The sequence below is a fragment of the Carassius carassius genome, chromosome 8 (assembly GCF_963082965.1).
Source record: "Carassius carassius chromosome 8, fCarCar2.1, whole genome shotgun sequence".
In the NCBI taxonomy this organism is placed as follows: Eukaryota; Metazoa; Chordata; class Actinopteri; order Cypriniformes; family Cyprinidae; genus Carassius; species Carassius carassius.
Window position 1 is genome coordinate 33,789,679 of NC_081762.1, and position 21,404 is coordinate 33,811,082.

Genomic DNA, 21,404 nt, shown 5'->3' on the forward strand with positions numbered 1-21,404 from the left:
CTACAGCTGTCTGTTAACTCTTCTCTGACGGCGCAGAGGATAACACATTTGTTCTGGTTTTAAAGGTTCTTTTGGATAGAGGTACACTCACCTCTATCTGGGTCACGGCGCCAAAAACTGTTGGGAACTCAGAAACGAAGACCAGGTGTTACGAAAGACAGAAACAGGATGTAAATGCAAAGCGTAGTTTATTATAATACAGCACAAAGGTCAGAAATGACGAAGTAGCATAGCAACACAGGTGGGCGGACACAAGGCAGAGTGGAATGGCGACGCAGGGACTACGGTGGACAACGGATGGTGGTGCTCAGTCCAGTGATGATCCCTCGAATGAATCCCGGTGCGTGAATAATCCTTGTGACGGTGCTCGGTAATCCAGTGCTGAGTGAAGATCCAGGGAAGAATGATGACAACACGGGGACTCCAGACGGGAACAGGTACAGGAACACACCAGGGAGAACAATGATCTGACAACATGAAACACAGGTTACTGAACTTATAAAGGGAACAAACAATTGAAACCAAGCTGGCGCTGCTGATCATCGCTGATCAGTGACCACGCCCACAGACACACAAACACACACAACAACACGCTAGACGAGAGAGAGTTAATGAATGAACCGTGACACCAGGAGACTCTTGGGTAATCTTCAGCGGGATTCTTTATTGAGAATGCTCTGCGTGGCGCTGTAGTCATCAAAAGTCTAACTTGTCCTTAAGACATTGTAGATTATATACATTCAAGTGGGAGGGATCCATACAGTAGAGGTGGAGACACTTTAAACAAAGCATGCAAATGCAATCAGGAAAGTGCCAGTAACTGGCATCTTCCCAGCCTTGAAGCATAACAGTGTCATTTAAATACAGAGGCACCTGACAGTATCGCTGATACCTTCACATTATCATAGAGACAAAAGGCACAGCTGTGCCTTAAGCTTAAAAAGCCAAATGGCAAGGAAGAGCACAAAGACAAAAGGACATTATCTCAGACACCTGATTTTCCTGATTTACCTCAAAATGTATATCAAAACGTTTTCAGTTCATATGCTATTACATTGGAACCTAGATTTAACATTTTATAAATTTGTGTATCCCACACCTGTTAACAAATGTGCTACAAACACTACAATAACACCCCATGGAGAGTTAATGATAGTGTAACCTTTTGATGACTTGAAAGGATCTCTCCCATGGAGAGCCCATTTATTGACCTGATGTTGATTATATGGGCCAGTTGTTTTACACTATTGCGAACAAAGTACAGTTGCCTACAGTTGATTGAAAATACATTCAACCAAAGTTAATTAAAAACAAATAATCTTTCATAATGCTATATTGGGTGGTTGTTCTGCATGCTAAGTAAACAAACTACAGCTAGTCCAAAATGCAGCAGCAAGAGTTCTTACTAGAACCAGGAAGTATGACCATATTAGCCCGGTCCTGTCAACACTGCACTGGCTCCCTATCAAACATTGTATAGATTTTAAAATCTTGCTTATTACTTATAAAGCTCTGAATGGCTTAGCACCTCAGTATTTGAATGAGCTCTTGTTACATTATAATCTTCCATGTCCGCTGTGTTCTAAAAACTCAGGCAATTTGATAATACCTAGAATATTAAAATCAACTGCAGGCGGCAGATCCTTTTCCTATTTCGCGCCTAAACTCTGGAATAACCTACCTAACATTGTTCGGGAGGCAGACACACTAAGAAGTGGAAACAGGTAATGTTGCATACATTTTAGGAGTTCAAAAAGAGAGGGGAAACACTTTAGCAGACACTTTAGCATTTCCTGTACATCATTTTTGGTGAAGGAGTAGGATGCATGAAACACTTTAACATCTGTGTAGACTCTCCTTAGAGTTACAAATGATCTGCTCCTATCATCTGATCGTGGGTGTATCTCTCTATTAGTTTTATTGGATCTTAGTGCTGCGTTTGACACAATTGACCACAACATTCTTTTGCATAGACTTGAACACTTAGTTGGCATCAGTGGAAGTGCATTAGCATGGTTTAAATCGTACTTATATGACCGCCATCAGTTCGTAGCAGTGAATGAAGATGTATCCTATCGATCACAAGTGCAGTATGGAGTACCTCAAGGCTCAGTACTAGGGCCGCTACTCTTCACGCTTTATATGTTACCCTTGGGAGATATCATCAGGAAACATGGTGTTAGCTTTCACTGTTATGCTGATGATACTCAGCTCTATATTTCTTCGCAGCCCGGTGAAACACACCAATTTGAAAAACTAATGGATTGCATAGTCGATATAAAAAACTGGATGACGAGTAATTTCTTACTGCTAAATTCTGAAAAAACAGAGGTGTTAATTATAGGACCTAAAAACTCTGCTTGTAATAACCTAGAACACTGTCTAAGACTTGATGGTTGCTCTGTCAATTCTTCGTCATCAGTTAGGAACCTAGGTGCGCTATTTGATCGCAATCTTTCCTTAGAAAGCCACGTTTCTAGCATTTGTAAAACTGCATTTTTCCATCTCAAAAATATATCTAAATTACGGCCTATGCTCTCAATGTCAAATGCAGAAATGTTAATCCATGCATTTATGACCTCAAGGTTAGATTATTGTAATGCTTTATTGGGTGGTTGTTCTGCACGCTTAGTAAACAAACTACAGCTAGTCCAAAATGCAGCAGCAAGAGTTCTTACTAGAACCAGGAAGTATGACCATATTAGCCCGGTCCTGTCAACACTGCACTGGCTCCCTATCAAGCATCGCATAGATTTTAAAATATTGCTTATTACTTATAAAGCCCTGAATGGTTTAGCACCTTAGTATTTGAATGAGCTCCTTTTACATTATAATCCTCTACGTCCGCTACGTTCTCAAAACTCAAGCAATTTGATAATACCTAGAATATCAAAATCAACTGCAGGCGGCAGATCCTTTTCCTATTTGGCGCCCAAACTCTGGAATAACCTACCTAACATTGTTCGGGAGGCAGACACACTCTTGCAGTTTAAATCTAGATTAAAGACCCACCTCTTTAACCTGGCATACACATAACATACTAATATGCTTTTATTATCCATATCCGTTAAAGGATTTTTAGGCTGCATTAATTAGGTAAACCGGAACCGGAAACACTTCCCATAACACCCTATGTACTTGCTACATCATTAGAAGAATGGCATCTACGCTAATATTTGTCTGTTTCTCTCTTGTTCCGAGGTCACCGTGGCCACCAGATCCAGTCTGTGTCCAGATCAGAGGGTCACTGCAGTCACCCGGATCCAGTACGTATCCAGACCAGATGCTGGATCAGCACCTAGAAAGGACCTCTACATCCCTGAAAGACAGTGGAGACCAGGACAACTAGAGCCCCAGATACAGATCCCCTGTAAAGACCTTGTCTCAGAGGAGCACCAGGACAAGACCACAGGAAACAGATGATTCTTCTGCACAATCTGACTTTGCTGCAGCTTGGAATTGAACTACTGGTTTTGTCTGGTCAGAGGAGAACTGGCCCCCCAACTGAGCCTGGTTTCTCCCAAGGTTTTTTTCTCCATTCTGTCACCGATGGAGTTTCGGTTCCTTGCCGCTGTTGCCTCTGGCTTGCTTAGTTGGGGACACTTCATCTACAGCGATATCGTTGACTTGATTGCAAATAAATGCACAGACACTATTTAACTCAACAGAGATGACATAACTGAATCCAATGATGAACTGCCTTTAACTATCATTTTTGCATTATTGACACTGTTTTCCTAATGAATGTTGTTCAGTTGCTTTGACGCAATGTATTTTGTTTAAAGCGCTATATAAATAAAGGTGACATTGACATTGACTTTTTCCTCCTCAAACCCGTAGAACTAATAACTGTTCTGACTTGTTCAACATCACTATGTTCTACTTCTTTTAACCACTTGGATGCTACTGTCAGACTGTGTAAGCCTATGAGGATAATGGCAGTTGAGCGATTATCCTTTCCTTTGAATTGTCTGAGCATCACTTGAGTGATCGTATCCGAAGGTGTAGTACACCTTTGTCCAGCATAACTCCTCCACATTTTCAGGGTGATGGTCTTCTCTTGTTGACTTGTAACTGTATTTATACCTTGAGAGTATTTTTTTGGTTCTGGATTGACCAGGTTTTTTGTCAGGAAACCCAATTCCGGCTTTTTTAAAGACAACCTTGAATTCATTTCTGTCCTAAGTTCCTGAAGCCTTTTTAGAACTCTTTCCACCACTATGTATGACACTGTCAGATCCACATCTTTACACATAAGAGCAGCAGAGGCAAGAGCAGTCTCCTGAAACACTGGGGTGGCCACCTCCAATCCAAGCATAGATTCAAAATTTATGATCCGAGACAACATTAGAGCATCACATGCAGCTGGATGAGGTGGACTGTTATTTAGTGCCCAAACTCTGAAATAATCTACCTAACATTGTTCTGGATTTTTTCCAGGTTTAATCTAGATTAAAGACCCATCTCTTTAACCTGGTTTACACATAACACACTAATATGCTTCTAATATCCAAATCCATTAAAGGATTTTTAGGCTGTATTAATTAGGTAAACCAGATCCGGGAACACTTCCCATAACACCTGATGTACTTGCTACATCATTAGAAGAATGGCATCTACGCTAATATAAGTCTGTTTCTCTCTTATTCTGAGGTCACCGTAGCCACCAGATCCAGTCTGTATCCAGATCAGAGGGTCACTGCGGTGACCCGGATCCAGTAGGTAACCAGACCAGATGGTGGATCAGCACCTAGAAAGAACCTCTACAGCCCTGAAAGACAGCAGAGACCAGGACAACTAGAGCCCCAGATACAGATCCCCTGTAAAAACCTTGTCTCAGAGGACCACCAGGACAAGACCACAGGAAACAGATGATTATTCTGCACAATCTGACTTTGCTGCAGCCTGGAATTGAACTACTGGTTTCGTCTGGTCAGAGTAGAACTGGCCCCCCAACTGAGCCTGGTTTCTCCCAAGGTTTTTTTCTCCATTCTGTCACCGATGGAGTTTCAGTTCCTTGCCGCTGTTGCCTCTGGCTTGCTTAGTTGGGGACACTTCATCTACAGTGATATCATTGACTTGATTGCAAATAAATGCACAGACACTATTTAAACTGAACAGAGATGACATCACTGAATTCAATGATGAAATGCCTTTAACTGTCATTTTGCTTTATTGACACACTGTTTTCCTAATGAATGTTGTTCAGTTGCTTTGACGCAATGTATTTTGTTTAAAGTGCTATATAAATAAAGGTGACTTGACTTAACTTGACAAAATAACGAGAAGATCATGAAAAAATCATCTTGTTTACTTCACAGAAAACAACATATTGATTTAACGTGTTTTGCGATATAATACCCATATGTGAGTGACTGACGATGGCCAAAGTAAAATAATGTGAGTTTGTATTTGTTTTACACAGTATAAAAAAAACACATTATTGAGCACACTGATCTAAACACTGGAATTGGAAAAAGTAAACCTAATATTTCCAGTGTCTGCTGCTGCTTTTCATGGATTCATCAAAAAAAAAAATCAGCAAGATCATCTGTTTTCATGGAAGTTATTTAACCATATTTTATGTAAAACATTACATCTCTCTCTCTGTCTCTCTCTGTATATATATATATATATATATATATATATTGTTGGTGTGTGCACATAGTTACAAGTTCTATAACCTCAGTGGTCTTTCCTCTGTGGCTTACGTTGCTGTCTGCATCTCGCACTCTTCCTCTTTTTCATCATATTCTTTGTCTGGCTCACCTCCGCCTGATGTTGCAACAAGCTCTCTTCACCCCTGTGTACCCTCTTGTTAACATTTGTGGTTGATTACATTGCATCAAACTCATAAGCCTGTCTTTCACAACTATTGCTTACACATCATAACAAAGCAAGTATTGCAAGTGCAAGAATCTTTGTATCGAAGCATATATGGCATTAACCTTAAAGGAACACGCTGACTTTTTGGGACTTTAGCTTACTCACTGTATCCCCCAGAGTTAGATAAGTCGACACATACCCTTTTTATCAGCATGCATGCCGTAACTCTGTCTGACACACCAACTGCTAGCCTAGCTTAGCACAAAGACTGGAAGTAAATGGTTCCAGCTAATATACTGCTCCCAAAAAAGTGACAAAATAACGCCAATATTTTCCTATTTACATGTTGTGATTTGTATAGTCACAGCATGTACAAATAACAAGGTCTCATGAGACACAGTCATCTTCTAACCGTATACAAACTGGGAACTATATTCTCAGGACGCAAGGCACTGCTACTTTTGCGGAATGATTAACTCGCAGCCAATGAGAAGCCCTGTGGTGAGGAGTAGAGAGTTGAGATGTTCCGATACCCTTTTCCCCTTCCCGATACCGATTCTGATACATGGGCTCAGGGTATCGGCCGATACTGAGTACTGATCTGATACCTGGGCATGTATATAAAGTTGTATCTTGTATAAAGTTGTAAAGCTGTATATAAAGTTGTATCACTGTTTATACAGCCCTGGGTCAATGCTAGGAGTCTGGCCAAGAACACTCAAAATTATCGGGCAGTTCCTACTCTAATCCATCACAAATTGTGACAGACATCCAAAGTACACAATCCCTGAAAAGGTTGTGAGGTTATCCATTCCAAAATATGTATTACACAACGACACAGAGCTTGAGCAGGTCTGACAACAGGACTTTGAGTCGAAGAGAGGCGAACAATGCAGCTGCCAGATGTCAAAGGAGCTCAGATGCCGGCTCATTCGAAACAGCATGACCAGTGTGATTGCAATCCTGAGGGAAAAGGGGGATAGAGAATCACACAGATATACATCAAAGCCAGAAATTACCGCAATGGCAAAGAGAATAGTACTGTACTACCCCATGCTGCAGGACCAAGGCCTCCATACATGGGTAAGTGAAATACACCCAGTTGATGACTGTTTCATATTGGACAATTTTAGTAGTGATTTGAAAAATGTATAAAATGTCTTGTGCAGGTCACTGTGTACTTAAAGCTATACAAAAGATTGCAAAATGTGAGATCCGCCCAAAAAAGAACTCCAGATGGGAGACATTCAAAAGGTGAGCTGTAACTAATGATTGTTTTCATCAAAGATTCATCTGTTAATCATTTTCAAGATTAATTTATCAGTTGTCAAGGTGATGTCCTCAAACGTCTTGTTTGGCCCACAACATAAAGATGTTAATTTCACATAGAGATCTAAAGAGGCTAGAAAATATTCACATTTGAGAAGCTTAAATCCTATTTGGACATTCCAAAAAAACAAAGAAAAATGACTCAAATGATCAATCATGTCAATGTCCTGGGTGATCTATCTCCCTCACCTCCTGTAATTGCTTTGGATGTGTATGGGGGATATTGCTATTTATTACTAAGCACTTTGTGTTACATTTTGTTTGCATGAAAATTGCTATACAAATAAAGTCAGATGGATTGATTTAGTAGTTGACAACTAATTGATTAGCTGATTAATCTTTGCAGCTCTACAAAGAGGCGCTGTCTTGAGCAGCCAACAGACACGTATGGAATTGATTCAAGTGGCAAACATTCTAGATCGGTCCACAGAAGGAAGTGGCAGCCCAGGCTCAGACTGTAAAAAAAAAAGTGAGTTAGAAGGTGAGTTTAAACATTGCATAAACTGATAAATCCAATTTATTGGTCAAGATGACCAAAAGTAAAAGGCTTTAAAATGGACATCAGAGGATAGGTATTTTCACTACACTTGTACATTTTTATTACCAATTTATTAACATTATTGTAGAAATAAAGTTTTAACAGAAATTTGGTATTAATAAAAAGCTGGTATTGTATCATTGTATCAAGAACAGCTTGGTACAGCAGTATCTTTAAGTATCAGTCTACTGTGCAACATTACTTTAAATAACCTCTCCAGCGTATCAAATAATGTTATGCATTTAAAATCCATGTGTCTCATTAGAGGCATTTTTGCTCTAAGTACATTATCCTACCAGAAATATGTCATGTGTTGAAGAAAAAAGAAAATCCCAAAGCCTACCTGAAGAAGCACCCTCTTCCTTGTCCAGTCCTGATGGTGAGTTTGACCAACTGTGCGGATCTTTGTAGGGGTGTACTTATGTGCCTACATGCAATTGTATGTAACTGCATGACCATATTAGTTTCGAGCAAATAGTTCTCATGTATTTATTATACAAAAAATGATTAGATTTTTAAAAATTGCATTTCAGACAGGAACCAATTTGGCAAGTTTACTTGAGTTTATTGAACACAATTTATCTTTGGCGGTATTGTTCCTTATGGGGGTTCTTGCCCGGTACCATTAATTTAAAAATGCATAACAATTAAGACTTTTAATAAAGTCTATAACCTGTTAGGCAGCACCGCCAATTATGGGACTCACAGCTGAAGTGCTCTACCAAACTTATAATTGTAACAGTTTCCTACTTCAGTGTGTTACAAACATAATTTTGGTGTCTTTGGAAAGAAGACCCTTTGGGCTTTACTTTTTATCAACCAGATTTGATAATGCTCAAAAATATTAAAAGTTATAGACACTGAAATCTTTTTTTACCACACTTAAATATTTTTTTATTTGATATAAAAATACATGAAATTAGTCCTGGAGCAATCTAGAAAAGTAATGGGTTGAAAGCCACATGTCTCATGAGTTTCTATTTCAAATCTGAATAAGATATCATGGAAAATGAGACTCCTGCAAATATTTTTCTGAGGCTATGTCTAGACCCCCCACCCCTCAAATATAAGAAAATATATTTCCCAATAGTATTGAAGGCTTCTACAAACTATTTAGTCAGTAAACATACCACTGCATAGTTTTTTTTCAATTATAAAACACTAGACAGAAACTTAGACATCATATAAGTGATTTATTTGAGCACTAGAAAAATACAATAAGAATAATTTGAGTAAGAAAAATAAGAAAAATAAAAAAGATTTAACTTTGTTTGCCAATTACAGAACATCCTGAGATTGCTAGTAATGCAGTATTTACAATGAATTACGATGCAAATAAGTGCTGATGTGCTGATGGCCACTTATACAGATGGTAATAACACAAATGTGCCAAAGTAAATAATCCACTCTCTCTATTCATATAGACGCGTTCACTTTGATAGCCGTGATCATACAGTAATAGCGAGCTGATTTGGGCTGATTTGCACTCAAACAGATGGTAATCATGCAGATACATTCACATTCAACATAAAACACACTCTCACATATATAAAAACTGTTGAAAAATAAAACAAACAAAGAAAAATTATTTATTATATTCCATAACGGACGCAAACAGTTCTGTCGCTGAAGAACTGAAACCTAAACAAAGGAATTATGATCCATATTACAACGTTATTGCTTCGTTGGACTAAACGTGCTCAATGAGATGTCGTTCAGTGGACCCTTACCTTTACATTTACAGCTGTGGATGTGTTTATGACTCGTTATTATGACGGATCTGGTATGTACAGCATTTCTAATGTTCATGTTTTTTATGTGTACTGCTTACACAAATGTAGCAAATACAGTCTTTATAAGCTTTCCATTGAAAAACAGCGATCTGTCGTAAATGCTTGAGGCTTAGATCTTTATAATGATACATAGTTTGTCCCGTTTCATTTAATCTATTCATAAACACTGACACGTGCGAGTTGAGAGGCTTTCAGGACGAGGGCGTCGGGGTGCAGGCTAAGAGGTTAAAGCAAACAGTGATAATCATGTAGCTGTGACAGTGGGACATCTATCCTGTAGCCTGGTTATGAAGATGGGTGTCTCTCAGCAGTGAGGTCCATACCATCTAAGATTTTGGAAGCCTTAGTGATCTGAAACAAAGAAGACGACAGCCAGAAGGTTCGCCGTCGTGTGCTCATGCTTATAATGGGGAGGGAGGGAGGGAGGGAGGGAGAGAGTGTTGTGAGCCGTTGAGCATACTTACCGAGCAGTAGTGCCACGTATTTATATGTCCCGTGTCTAATAGGAGAGAGGTGGTGATTGGAGCGATTTGACAGCTGACCGCATCAGCTGTTCACAGCCTTGCCTCTGTGGCCTGACTGAACTAACGCTGCGCTCGATTTCAGACAGGAACAACTTTGGCAAGTTTACTTGAGTTTATTGAACACAATTTATATTTGGCGGTATGGTTCCTTATCGGGGTTCTTGCTCCCAGAATAATTGAACATACAAGAGCTTTAACATTAACCCCCAAAACATAATGAGAGGTATTACTGCCTGAAGAAGAACCCCCCAAAACCAACCTTGTTCCAATTCTGCAATAGAAAAGACAGTGTTATTGAGATATCCTTAATGTAGCCTACTGGTTAGCGAAGGGGTATTCTCCCTTCTATTGAGGCAGAAAATAGCGGGCCTCTCTATAATTAAGGTAGCTAGTAATAGCAGCGAAGGGGTATTTTCTTGCTGCAAATTAGCAGCATGTCCCTGAGCTTGGTATGAGTTGTAGGAGAGTAGCGTGAAGAGCCCCCGAAATTGTCCTTGTTTCCTTCCTGCAAAAGAGAAAGATAATGTTATGAGATGTACTTAATGCAGCCTATGGTAGGAGAGGGGTATTCTCACCTATGAAACGCGAGGGAGAGAATAGCAAGTGCCCTCTTATTTTAAGTAGTAGGGGTGTTCAACCCTCTCCAGCTGGAGAGAACAGCAGTCCCTTTCTTCTGAGGGGGAGTTTGTCCCTCGCTTGAGGGATAACAGCGGCCCCCTCAGGTATCGCGGCAACAGGTGATCTCCCAGCGGGAGAAAACAGCAGCCCCTTTTCCTTTATATATATTTTTTTTCTCTCTCTCTCTCATCTCCTTCTCATTCAAGTTTGCCTTCTCCATCTCCATTTAAGTAGCAGGGGTGTTCATCCTCTGCTGATGGATGAACAGCAGTCCCCTGCAGCTATAGCAGCAAAGGGTGTTCTCTCCAGCTAGAGAGAACAACAGTCCCTTTCTTCTGAGGGGGAGTTTGTCCCTCGCTTGAGGGATAACAGCGGCCCCCTCAGGTATTGCGGCAACAGGTGATCTCCCAGCGGGAGAAAACAGCAGCCCCTTTTCCTTTATATATATATTTTTTTTTTTTCTCTCTCTCTCATCTCCTTCTCATTCAAGTTGGCCTTCTCCATCTCAATTTAAGTAGCAGGGGTGTTCATCCTCTGCTGATGGATGAACAGCAGTCCCCTGCAGCTATAGAAGCAAAGGGTGTTCTCTCCAGCTAGAGAGAACAGCAGTCTCTTTCTTCTGAGGGGGAGTTCGTCCCTCGCTTAAGGGATAACAGTGGCCCCCTCAGGTATCGCGGCAAGGGGTGATATAATTTTTTTTTTTCATCTCCTTCTCATTCAACTTCGCCATCTCCATTAATAAACAGAATCCCCCTTTTTTATACATAGCAGCGAGGGTTTTCTCTCCAGCTGGAGAAAACAGCAGTTCCTTCCTCGTTCTTCTCATTCTCCATCTCCTTCTCCATTCCTTCTCATTCGCCTCCTCATTCTTTTCATCCTCCTCCTCATTATTCTCATCCTCCTCCTCCTCATTCTTCTCCTCATTCTTCTCATTCCTCTCCTTATTCTTCTCATCCTCCAACTCCTTCTCCATTTTCTTCTTCTCATCCTCCTCCTCATTCTTCTCATCCTCCTCCTCATCCTTCTCATCCTTCTTATCCTCATCCTCATTCTCCATCTCTTTCTCCATATCCTTCTCAGCCTCTTCCTCATTCTTCTTATCTTCCTCCTCATTCCCCTCTTTCCCTTGCTGTCAGTGTCGTATTTTATTATTATTAAATGTACGTAGTACAAAATATCCACTGGTTATAACCAACGCTTCTATATTTAGCTGTAGATCAGCTGTAGACCATTACTCTGCTTCAGAAGCCTGTCCAAAATCGTTTCATGAGGAGAAACAGACATGTCAGCCGGACACTCTGCTCCTGTTAATGGCACTCACGCGGTGCTCACATACTTATCACTATGAAGTAAATAAAATGCATAATTGTCAAATACGCAGGCGTTTCAGAACATTTCGTGAGCACAGATACACTACACTGCTTAATACGGTGCCATGTATTTCAAGAATAAAGTTCACATGATCATATGTTTTTTTTTAAATGATAATACAGAGTGGTATATATGCTTTGATCGGTGTAGGATGATGACGTGACTCAATACAACAGCTGAATACGTTAAAAGCTTTTACTGTTCTAAATGCAGAATTGTGGCATCAGCGTCATCAGCACTCCAGCTGTCACTCTGGAGAAACTGCAGGCTGAATCAGCCAGCTGCTCTCAAAACACTCTCGCGAAAATTGATGCCACACCTGACGGTCATGTGTGTCGGCGCAGTCTCAGTCAGACAATATTCTACCTGGTATGCACTGCTTCAGTCAGATTGCGATCGGTTTGCACAGTGCTGGTGAGTCGAACACGCATGATCCTCAGCGAGTCAGCTGCTTAGATCGGATGCAGCCAGTACTTCTCACTAGTGATTCCCGATGGTTTCAGAGGATGGTTAGTCTTTGTCGCCCTCTGTTGTTCAGAGAAAGGTACACCAGGGTTATTACGTCCTCGAGTAAATCCAAGCACTTTCAAAGACATTTCATTTTCCAGCACTTTAGACTGGGTAAATTACCTTTTTTTTTTTTTTGCATAAATACTCTTACCTTAGTTAAGCATATGCACTGATACCCCACGGACACCCTTACTTGTAAACGTTTGGATTTTAAGGTGCATTAGCAATTTCATTGTTCTAGACAAATCATCAAATTGCCAACAGACGGCGCATTTGGACCGATACAACAGTTTGTATGAATGTCCTTACAACAATGATGTCCTTAGATTTTGTCACAATAACGATTAATTTTTGTGGGAGAATGACACATCATGTTCATACATCCTTCGATATGTGATTTTTGTAGCATAACAGATGGTTAATCCATTCAGAATTTAATTTACAGAATGTGCAACATATCCCAGATTGATGACTGACGATTCCACTGCATTTTGCGGACTATGCCACAAATTAATTCTTGTTTACATCGTTCGGCTGTTGTGATGACGATGTTCGAGAGAGTCCAGTCCAGTGACACATGATCTGACATGACTGTAGCATTAAACACCGTGTGTGATTATACAGTATAATGCCAATAATACCTACCCTGATGCTGGGGAACCCTGCATATGATTGTATGTATTGCGGTCTTAGAATGTAGTTTGACTGATCAGGGAATTTTTTTTATTTATTTTTTAATATATATATGCTCGAGCGCACGCTCTCCCATGGAAAACAAGCCAAGCAGACTTTCTCTTTATCGGCGGGCTCGTGTTAAAAGAGCACTCCACAGCCACAGGAGCAGACTCGAGCAGAGCTGCTTATAAAATTAACCATGGTTACCCATTCAGTAAGAAGCAAATATTAACCCAATGCGCGCATTTTCAGGCACTTATTTAAGTCCAAAAATACTACTGACCTTATTGTGTATCAGTCACTCCTATCTTCTTTCTCTGCTAATGTCTCCTCTGCTAAAATGACATACTACCATAACAAAATTAACAATTCATCTAACTCTCGCATCCTTTTTAAAACATTTTCCTCACTTCTTTGTCTTCCTCCTCCCCCTCCTGCTTCATCTCTAATAGCTGACGACTTTGCAACGTTTTTCATTAATAAAATTAAACACATTAGTGCACAATTTTCCACACCACAATCAGTCAAGCTCATATCACCAGCAAACTTACACTCATTTACATCCTTCTCTTCACTCAAAACTCTCAAAACTCATCCTTTCTAATCACCCTACAACTTGCCCTTGCCAGCTTGATCCTATTCCATCTCATCTCCTTCAAGCCATTTCTCCTGCAGTTGTACCTGCACTCACTCACATCATCAACACTTCCCTCCACACTGGTGTTTTTCCCTCATCATTTAGACAGGCACGTATAACTCCACTGCTTAAGAAACCCAACCTCAACCCATCTCTTTTAGAGAACTACAGACCAGTTTCCCTTCTTCCTTTTATAGCAAAAACACTTGAACGAGCTGTGTTCAAACAAGTCTCTACATTTCTCACACACAACAATCTCCTTGACAGCAACCAATCTGGCTTCAGAAGTGGACATTCAACTGAGACGGCCTTGCTCTCAGTTCTTGAAGCTCTAAGACTGGCAAGAGCAGAATCCAAATCTTCAGTACTTATCCTGCTTGATCTGTCAGCTGCTTTTGACACGGTTAACCACCAGATCCTCCTATCAACCCTACTGGCAAATGGCATCTCAGGAACCACACTTCAATGGTTTGAGTCTTACCTATCAGATAGGTCCTTCAAAGTATCTTGGAGATGTGAGATGTCCAAGTCTCAACATCTATCTACTGGGGTGCCTCAGGGCTCAGTTCTTGGACCACTTCTCTTCTCTGTCTACATGGCATCATTAGGTTCTGTCATTCAGAAACATGGCTTTTCATACCACTGCTATGCTCATTCCATCCTGATGATCCGACGGTAGCTATTCGCATCTCAGCTTGTCTAACAGACATTTCTTCCTGGATGATGGACCATCACCTTCAACTCAACCTTGCCAAGAGAGAACTGCTTGTGATTCCAGCAAACCCATCGTTCCATCACAAGTTTACCTTTAAGTTAGGCACATCAACCATAACTCCTTCAAAAACAGCTAGAAGCCTTGGAGTTATGATCAGCTGACTTTCTCAGACCACATTGCTAAAACTGTCCGATCCTGCAGATTTGCTTTATTCAACATCAAGGAGATCAAGCCCTTTCTTTCGGATCATGCTGCACAACTCCTTGTTCAAGCTCTTGTTCTCTCCAGGCTGGACTATTGCAATGCCCTCTTGGCAGGTCTTCCAGCCAATTCTATCAAACCTTTACAATTAATTCAGAACGTGGCAGCAAGATTAATTTTTGATGAGCCAAAAAGAATACACGTCACACCTCTGTTTATCAATTTGCACTGGCTTCCAATAGCTGCTCGCATAAAATTCAAGGCATTGATGTTTGCCTACAAAACTACCACTGGCTCTGCACCCATTTACCTAAATTTGTTACTTCAGACTTATGTGCCCTCTAGAAGCTTGCGTTCTGCAAGTGAACGTCGCTTGATTGTGCCATCCCAAAGAAGCACAAAGTCACTTTTGCGGACTTTTAAGTTAAATGTTCCCTTCTGGTGGAATGAACTCCCCAACTCAATCCGAGCAGCTGAGTCCTTAGCCATCTTCAAGAATCGGCTTAAAACACATTTCTTCCATCTTTATTTGACCCTCTAACTTTAACACTCACTATTCTAATTCTATTCTTAAAAAAAATCTAACTACCTTTCTAATCTTTTTATATTCTATTTTCTTTTCATTCATTATGCAATTGTATATGTATGTGTGTGTGTGTGTGTGTGCAAAGACCTCTAACTAGCTTGCTCTATTCTTTTTTATTTTTATTTTTTATTCTGTTTTCTTTTTATTTATTATATTATTTAAAATCCCATGCTACGTGTACTGTGTTAACCTAACTGAGACTTGTTATAGCACTTATATATCATTGCTCTTTTTGTTGTTTTTGATTGCTTCCACTGTCTTCATTTGTAAGTCGCTTTGGATAAAAGCGTCTGCTAAATGAATAAATGTAAATGTAATGTAAATGTAAATCCAAGCACTTATATAATTAACCCTGAAAACACTGGATTATTTCCAGCATTTTCGAGGATTCGAACACCGTACCACCTTGTCGGTTGATGTACGCAACGGTCGCAGTGTTGTCCGTTCGGACCAGCACATGCTTGCCTCGTAAGAGACCTTTGAGACGGTTCAAGGCAAGTTGTACTGCTAGCAACTCTAGGCAATTGATGTGCCAATGCAGCTGCGGGCCCGTCCAAACACCTGAGACTGCATGCCCGTTGTACGTGGCCCCCCAGCCGGTGGTGGAGGCATCCGTGTAAACCACAGCATGCCTGGAGATCTGTGAGAGAGTTTGCTCTTCTCCCAGTTGACCCGAAAGCCCAGCAGGCTCAGGTGCCGGAGCACCACATCCCTGTGCTCGCACAACTGATCTCGAGACTGTGCTAGTATCAGCCAATCGTCTAAGTAGTTGAGTATGCGAATACCTTGCTCTCTGAGGGGAACGAGAGCTGCCTCCGTGATCTTCGTAAAGACACGGGGAGACAGGGACAGCCCAAAGGGCAGGACCTTGTACTAATATGCCCGTCCCTCGAACGCAAACCGCAGAAAAGGTCTGTGGTGCGGAAGGACGGACACATGAAAGTACGCGTCCTTCAGGTCGACCGCTGCAAACCAATCTTGAGGACGGACGCACCTGAAAATGCATTTCTGTGTCAACATTTTGAACGGTAGCCGATGGAGGGCCCGATTCAAAACTCGCAGATCCAAGATCGGACGTAACCCACCGCCTTTCTTGGGTACAATGAAGTAGGGGCTGTAAAACCCTGTCCTCATATCGGCTGGAGGGACCGGCTCTATTGCGTCCTTCGCCAGTAGGACTGCGATCTCTTCCCGCAAGACAGGGGCATTGGACGCTTTCACTGCAGTCAAGCGGATACCACGGAACTTGGGGGGACGCCGGGCGAACTGAATCGCATAGCCGAGGCTGATGGTTCGCAGAAGCCAGCGAGACGGGCTGGGTAGCGCTGACCAGGCGCTTAAAAACCGTACAAGCGGGACCAGCGGAACCACAGCCGTACCCGCAGTGGGGCAGCGAGGTGGAACACAGGGACCCAACTCGGGCGGCTTGTGAGCAGGCCGGAGTGTGGTGCGAGTGTGGGGTGCAGGGCTCACCTGGTTCCACGGGTTGGCAGAGGGAGCGTGAGTAGGGCCTTCGTTGACACTCTCGAAACGCCCGCTGCTGCCATCTGGCGAAGGAGGAGGATGAGTGGGGTCCGGAGCTTGGCCGTCCGCAACTCTCCGTGCCCCCTTGGGACCCAGAGATAAGGGAAATTGCTCTTTTATCGAGTATTTGAGTACCGTCGGCCGTGAGGCCAACAGCGGGAAAAAATGAAACAAAAGATTCTCCACCCGGCCCTCCTCCGGGGGAAGGAGTGGTGCGTTCACCATCTCCCGAAGAGCAAATCCCTCCATCTCTGGGTCGCCTGTCTCAGGGCGTCTTCCATTTACCTGTCTTCCGTTTACCACCAGGTTTGGCGGGGGCCTGGACAGGCGGGGCTGCCCGCCCACGCCCGGCTCCACGGCGCTGCTTTGCTCGAGGCTGCTGCGGATGCGGCGCGGGAGCGGGGGCAGACGCAGGGGGCCGCCCTCGGCGACGTGCAGGCTGGGGCACTGCGGCCGGCGGACGGGAGGAGGCAGCAGGTGCCCGCCGGGGCAGGATGTGTCGTATCGCCTCAGTCTGCTTCCAGGCAGCCGAGAACTGCTGGGCGAAGCTCTCGACCGCGTCGCCGAATAGGCCAGTCTGGGACACGGGGGCATTGAGGAACCGGACCTTGTCGGAGTCCTTCATGTCTGCCAGACATAGCCAGAGATGGCATTCTTGGACCACAAGCGTGGACATCGCACGACCCAGGGAACTCGCGGTGACCTTCGTAGCTCGGAGCGCGAGGTCAGTGGCGGTTCGGAGCTCTTTTAGAACTTCCGGGTCATGACCACCCTCATGCAGGTCCTTCAGTGCCTTAGCCTGGTGCACCTGCAGTAACGCCATGGCGTGTAAGGCGGAAGCAGCTTCCACTCGAGCCCTACCCTCTTGGCGGCCTGGGAAAGCATAGCTGACATTTCTGGGTCTGACTCAGGCCTTGCCACCGTCCCAGAGGGCGGCAGCGCAGCTGAATTTTCATCCGACAGCTCTCCCTCCGATGCTGAGATCGACATCCGGTCGGGGGGAGGCCCACTGGATACCACTGGTACGCTCGTTGTAGAGGGCCCAGCGCGTTCCGTGGGTTGCTCCACTGGATCGGAGGTGCAAGAGGAGCGGTGGTCCCAGAGGGTTGGTTCCCTGCGGGGTTTGCCACCACTGTGACCCTCAAACTGCCCGAGCCACTACCGGAAGTGGACCTCGTCTGTCCGCCAGAACGAGCCCCAGATCGCGGCAGAGGCAGCGGGACTCCGCCCCCCTGAAGGTAGCGGAGCCTGGTTCGCAACTCCGAGATGGTCATCTTCCCGCAATGGGAACAGGACTCATCCACGAAAGCCACCTCAGCATGCTTAACGCCCAGAAACGTGAGGCAGCGATCGTGACCATCACCCGGTGCCAGGAAACGACCGCACCCAGAAACGCACGGGTCAAACGGCATGCTTAAAAGGACGACCCGTCGTCTTTAAAAAGACGCACCCGTGAAGCTCTTTTAGAGAAAATTAAAATTAGCTCTTTTAGGAAATTGCTCTTTTCAGTGCTGAGGCGCACAGGGGAGATGGCCGCTTGCCACACGACAGGGATAGTGCAGCCTGAAGTGTGCAACCCACTCGATACTGGAACGACCGCCGCTGTAGCGCCGTCCCGCCAACACAGAAAGCTTCCCAGAGCGTGCTGAACTCGCAGTTCACCGTAGACACAGTTCAAGGTAAGCAGAACGACACTGTCGCTCGGCTTCGAAGCGAAAAGCTGGTATGCATTGCACCTGCTGCTCTCTTATACTCACGCAGTGATCAGCGGCAGCTGGATGCAATAATTGCATGCCAATGTGCATTGGCTCGTTTAGTTTACACTCAAAGTAGATTGGTCTATCGAAGCGATATCCCATATTCGTCGGTCACCGACGTGGTGTCGAGAGTGACCAACTGAAAGGGAACTGATGTTTCCGCACCTGAACATGTTTCAGGGTGGCCTCAAGGGAATTTTACATTGCCAGTATTTTCTTATGATGTCGAACACATACTTAGAGAAGGGAATTCTGACTTTGAAAAAACAGGAAAAGGGCTGCAGCTAACCAGACACCAAAAACATGATGTCCTTGACAAAGTAGCAGCTGCAATCTATAATTTTAAAGCCTACCCAAGTGACAAAGAGCTGTCAAAAGCAGCAGAAGCTCTGGTCACCAAACACCCATGCCTGAAAGAGGTGGGTTCAGAGACCAGATGGTTTGGATGGAAAACTAGCATCAAATTTAAAATGGGAAACTACCGAAAGAAGCTAAGGAGAGCAGGATGTATGGAGGTTCCAGTGAATGCTGGAAAACGAAGCAAAAGCAATCCAGACAATGAACCATCACACTTGAACATAAAAAAGGGCAAGACGTTCCAAAGTAAACTATTTACCAGACTTCCCCCAAGGTCATGATGCTTCAACTCTAGAGCAACGGAGGGTTGAAATTACAGAAGAAGTTCAGAAGGCTGAAAAAAATCTTGTTGTTGTTGATAAAAAGATGCAGATGACATTTGTATTACGCAGGAATGAGATCATTACCAGTCCATCACCAGTGAAAGAAATCCTTGGATGCTGGCCAGTTCTACGTTTGGAATCACAGGTATAATTAAGTTTAAATGTGTGTTTACAAAATATATTTAATATTTTCAGTCCGTTTTTGATGTTGTTTCTTGCCTTCTGTTTCAGGTGTGTGCGGAATTTCAGCGCATTACCAACCAAAATTTGAGAAACACATTTTACGCAGAGCTAGACCACCACAGTTTTTGCCTGATGACTTTATATCAACAGAAAGCAGCGAAGACTGGAAAAACTGATGATGCACTTGCTGATTTTCTTCAGGTTCATGACTTAAAGGTATTAATAATAATAATAATAATAATAATATTACATTTTATTTATAATGCGCTTTTCTCAAACCCAAAGCGAGTACAGTAAAATATACAGAAATAACAAAAGGAATAAAAACAATTTAAGAAAAAGCAGCCTTGAACAAATGTGTCTTAATCAACCCTTTGAATGGTCCAAACGTAGGCACATTTTTGATTGTAGAAGGAAGTAAATTCCATAGCTTGGGGGCTTTGAAGGAAAATGCTCTTGGTCTTGGTCTTGAGCTTGCACAAAGGCTGATGTAATAGGAGTGAATTTGCAGAACGGAGAGAACGCAATGGAGTGTGAGGGCTAATAAGATCACATAAGTACTGTGGAGCAATCCCATGCAGTGCCTTGTACTGTATGTTAAAATAAGAATTTTAAAATCAATTCTTTCCTTTATGGGAAGCCAGTGCAACTGTGAAAGGACAGGTGTAATGTGCTCACGAGGAGATGTACGAGTGAGCACACGAGAAGCAGAATTCTGAATGTACTGTAACCTGTTTAGTGATTTTACTGGAAGGCCAGAGAACAGGGCATTACAATAGCTGACGATAAAAAGAGTGGGTATTATCGCCAATTATTGTTTAATGCTTCAAAAGACATTTGTTTTGACTTTAAATACTGAATATTATCCCTTGTTCTAAATGTATAAGTCTAACTATGACTGATTTATCATGTACTAAGTGATGAGTAAACATTTTCAGAATTTATAGCATTTAATTTAGAATACACCAGAAAACGTGTGATGTGTCTTTGTGTCCTTTTAAAGGGATAGTTCACTGACAAATTTAAATTCTGTCATTAATTACTTGCTTGTTGTTCCAAATCTGTATAACTTACTTTGTTTGGATGAACACAGAGGAAGACATTTAGAAGAATGTTTGGAACCAAACAGTTTTTTGGCTCCCCATTGACTACCATTGAAGGAAAAATTTCAATGGTGGTCAAAAGTGCCCGAGAGCTATTTGCTCTTCTACATTCTTCTAAATATCTTGTTTTGTGTTCAACAGAATAAAAGATAAAGCATTTTTTCCTAACATGGCAGTAAATGGGGTCCAGGAATTGTTTGGTTCTAAACATTCTTCCAAATATATTTGTGTTCTTCAGAACAAAGACATTTATACAGATTTGGAACAACTTAAAGTAGAGTAAATTGACTTTTTTTTTTAGTGAAATATCCCTTTAAGACCCAGGGCTCTTACTGTGATCACTTGTTTTGTGAATGCCTTGGATCAACTTCTTGGTATTCATGTCACGTTAGCATTGTTTGGTTTATTGCTGGCTAAAACATGTATGTTCCACCTTTAACATTCTTTTTAATGTGAACTTTCAGAATCAACATGACGTACACACAAGCCGAACAACAGTGCTCTGTGCACTTCCTGTGTATCTGAGAGAAGACGCCTCAAGATTCTTTAAAACCTGCACGGTAAGTCACTTACTATATTCTGCATATTTCTTGGGATTATATTTCAACATTTTATCACACCGGTAAAATAGCATTTGGTAATTGTTTTCAACACTTTCTACATCCAGATTGAAGATGATTCAGAAGAGCCAGATGTTGATTCTTCAGTTGCCCTTTTGACAGTTGTCCGAGAACCCCCAGACATTGCTCTTCAGTACAATCCAGAAAAGATTTCGATCATCCTTGAGAATGAAGTTGTCATAACAAACCTGCAAAGACTCTCTGATGCTTTCCT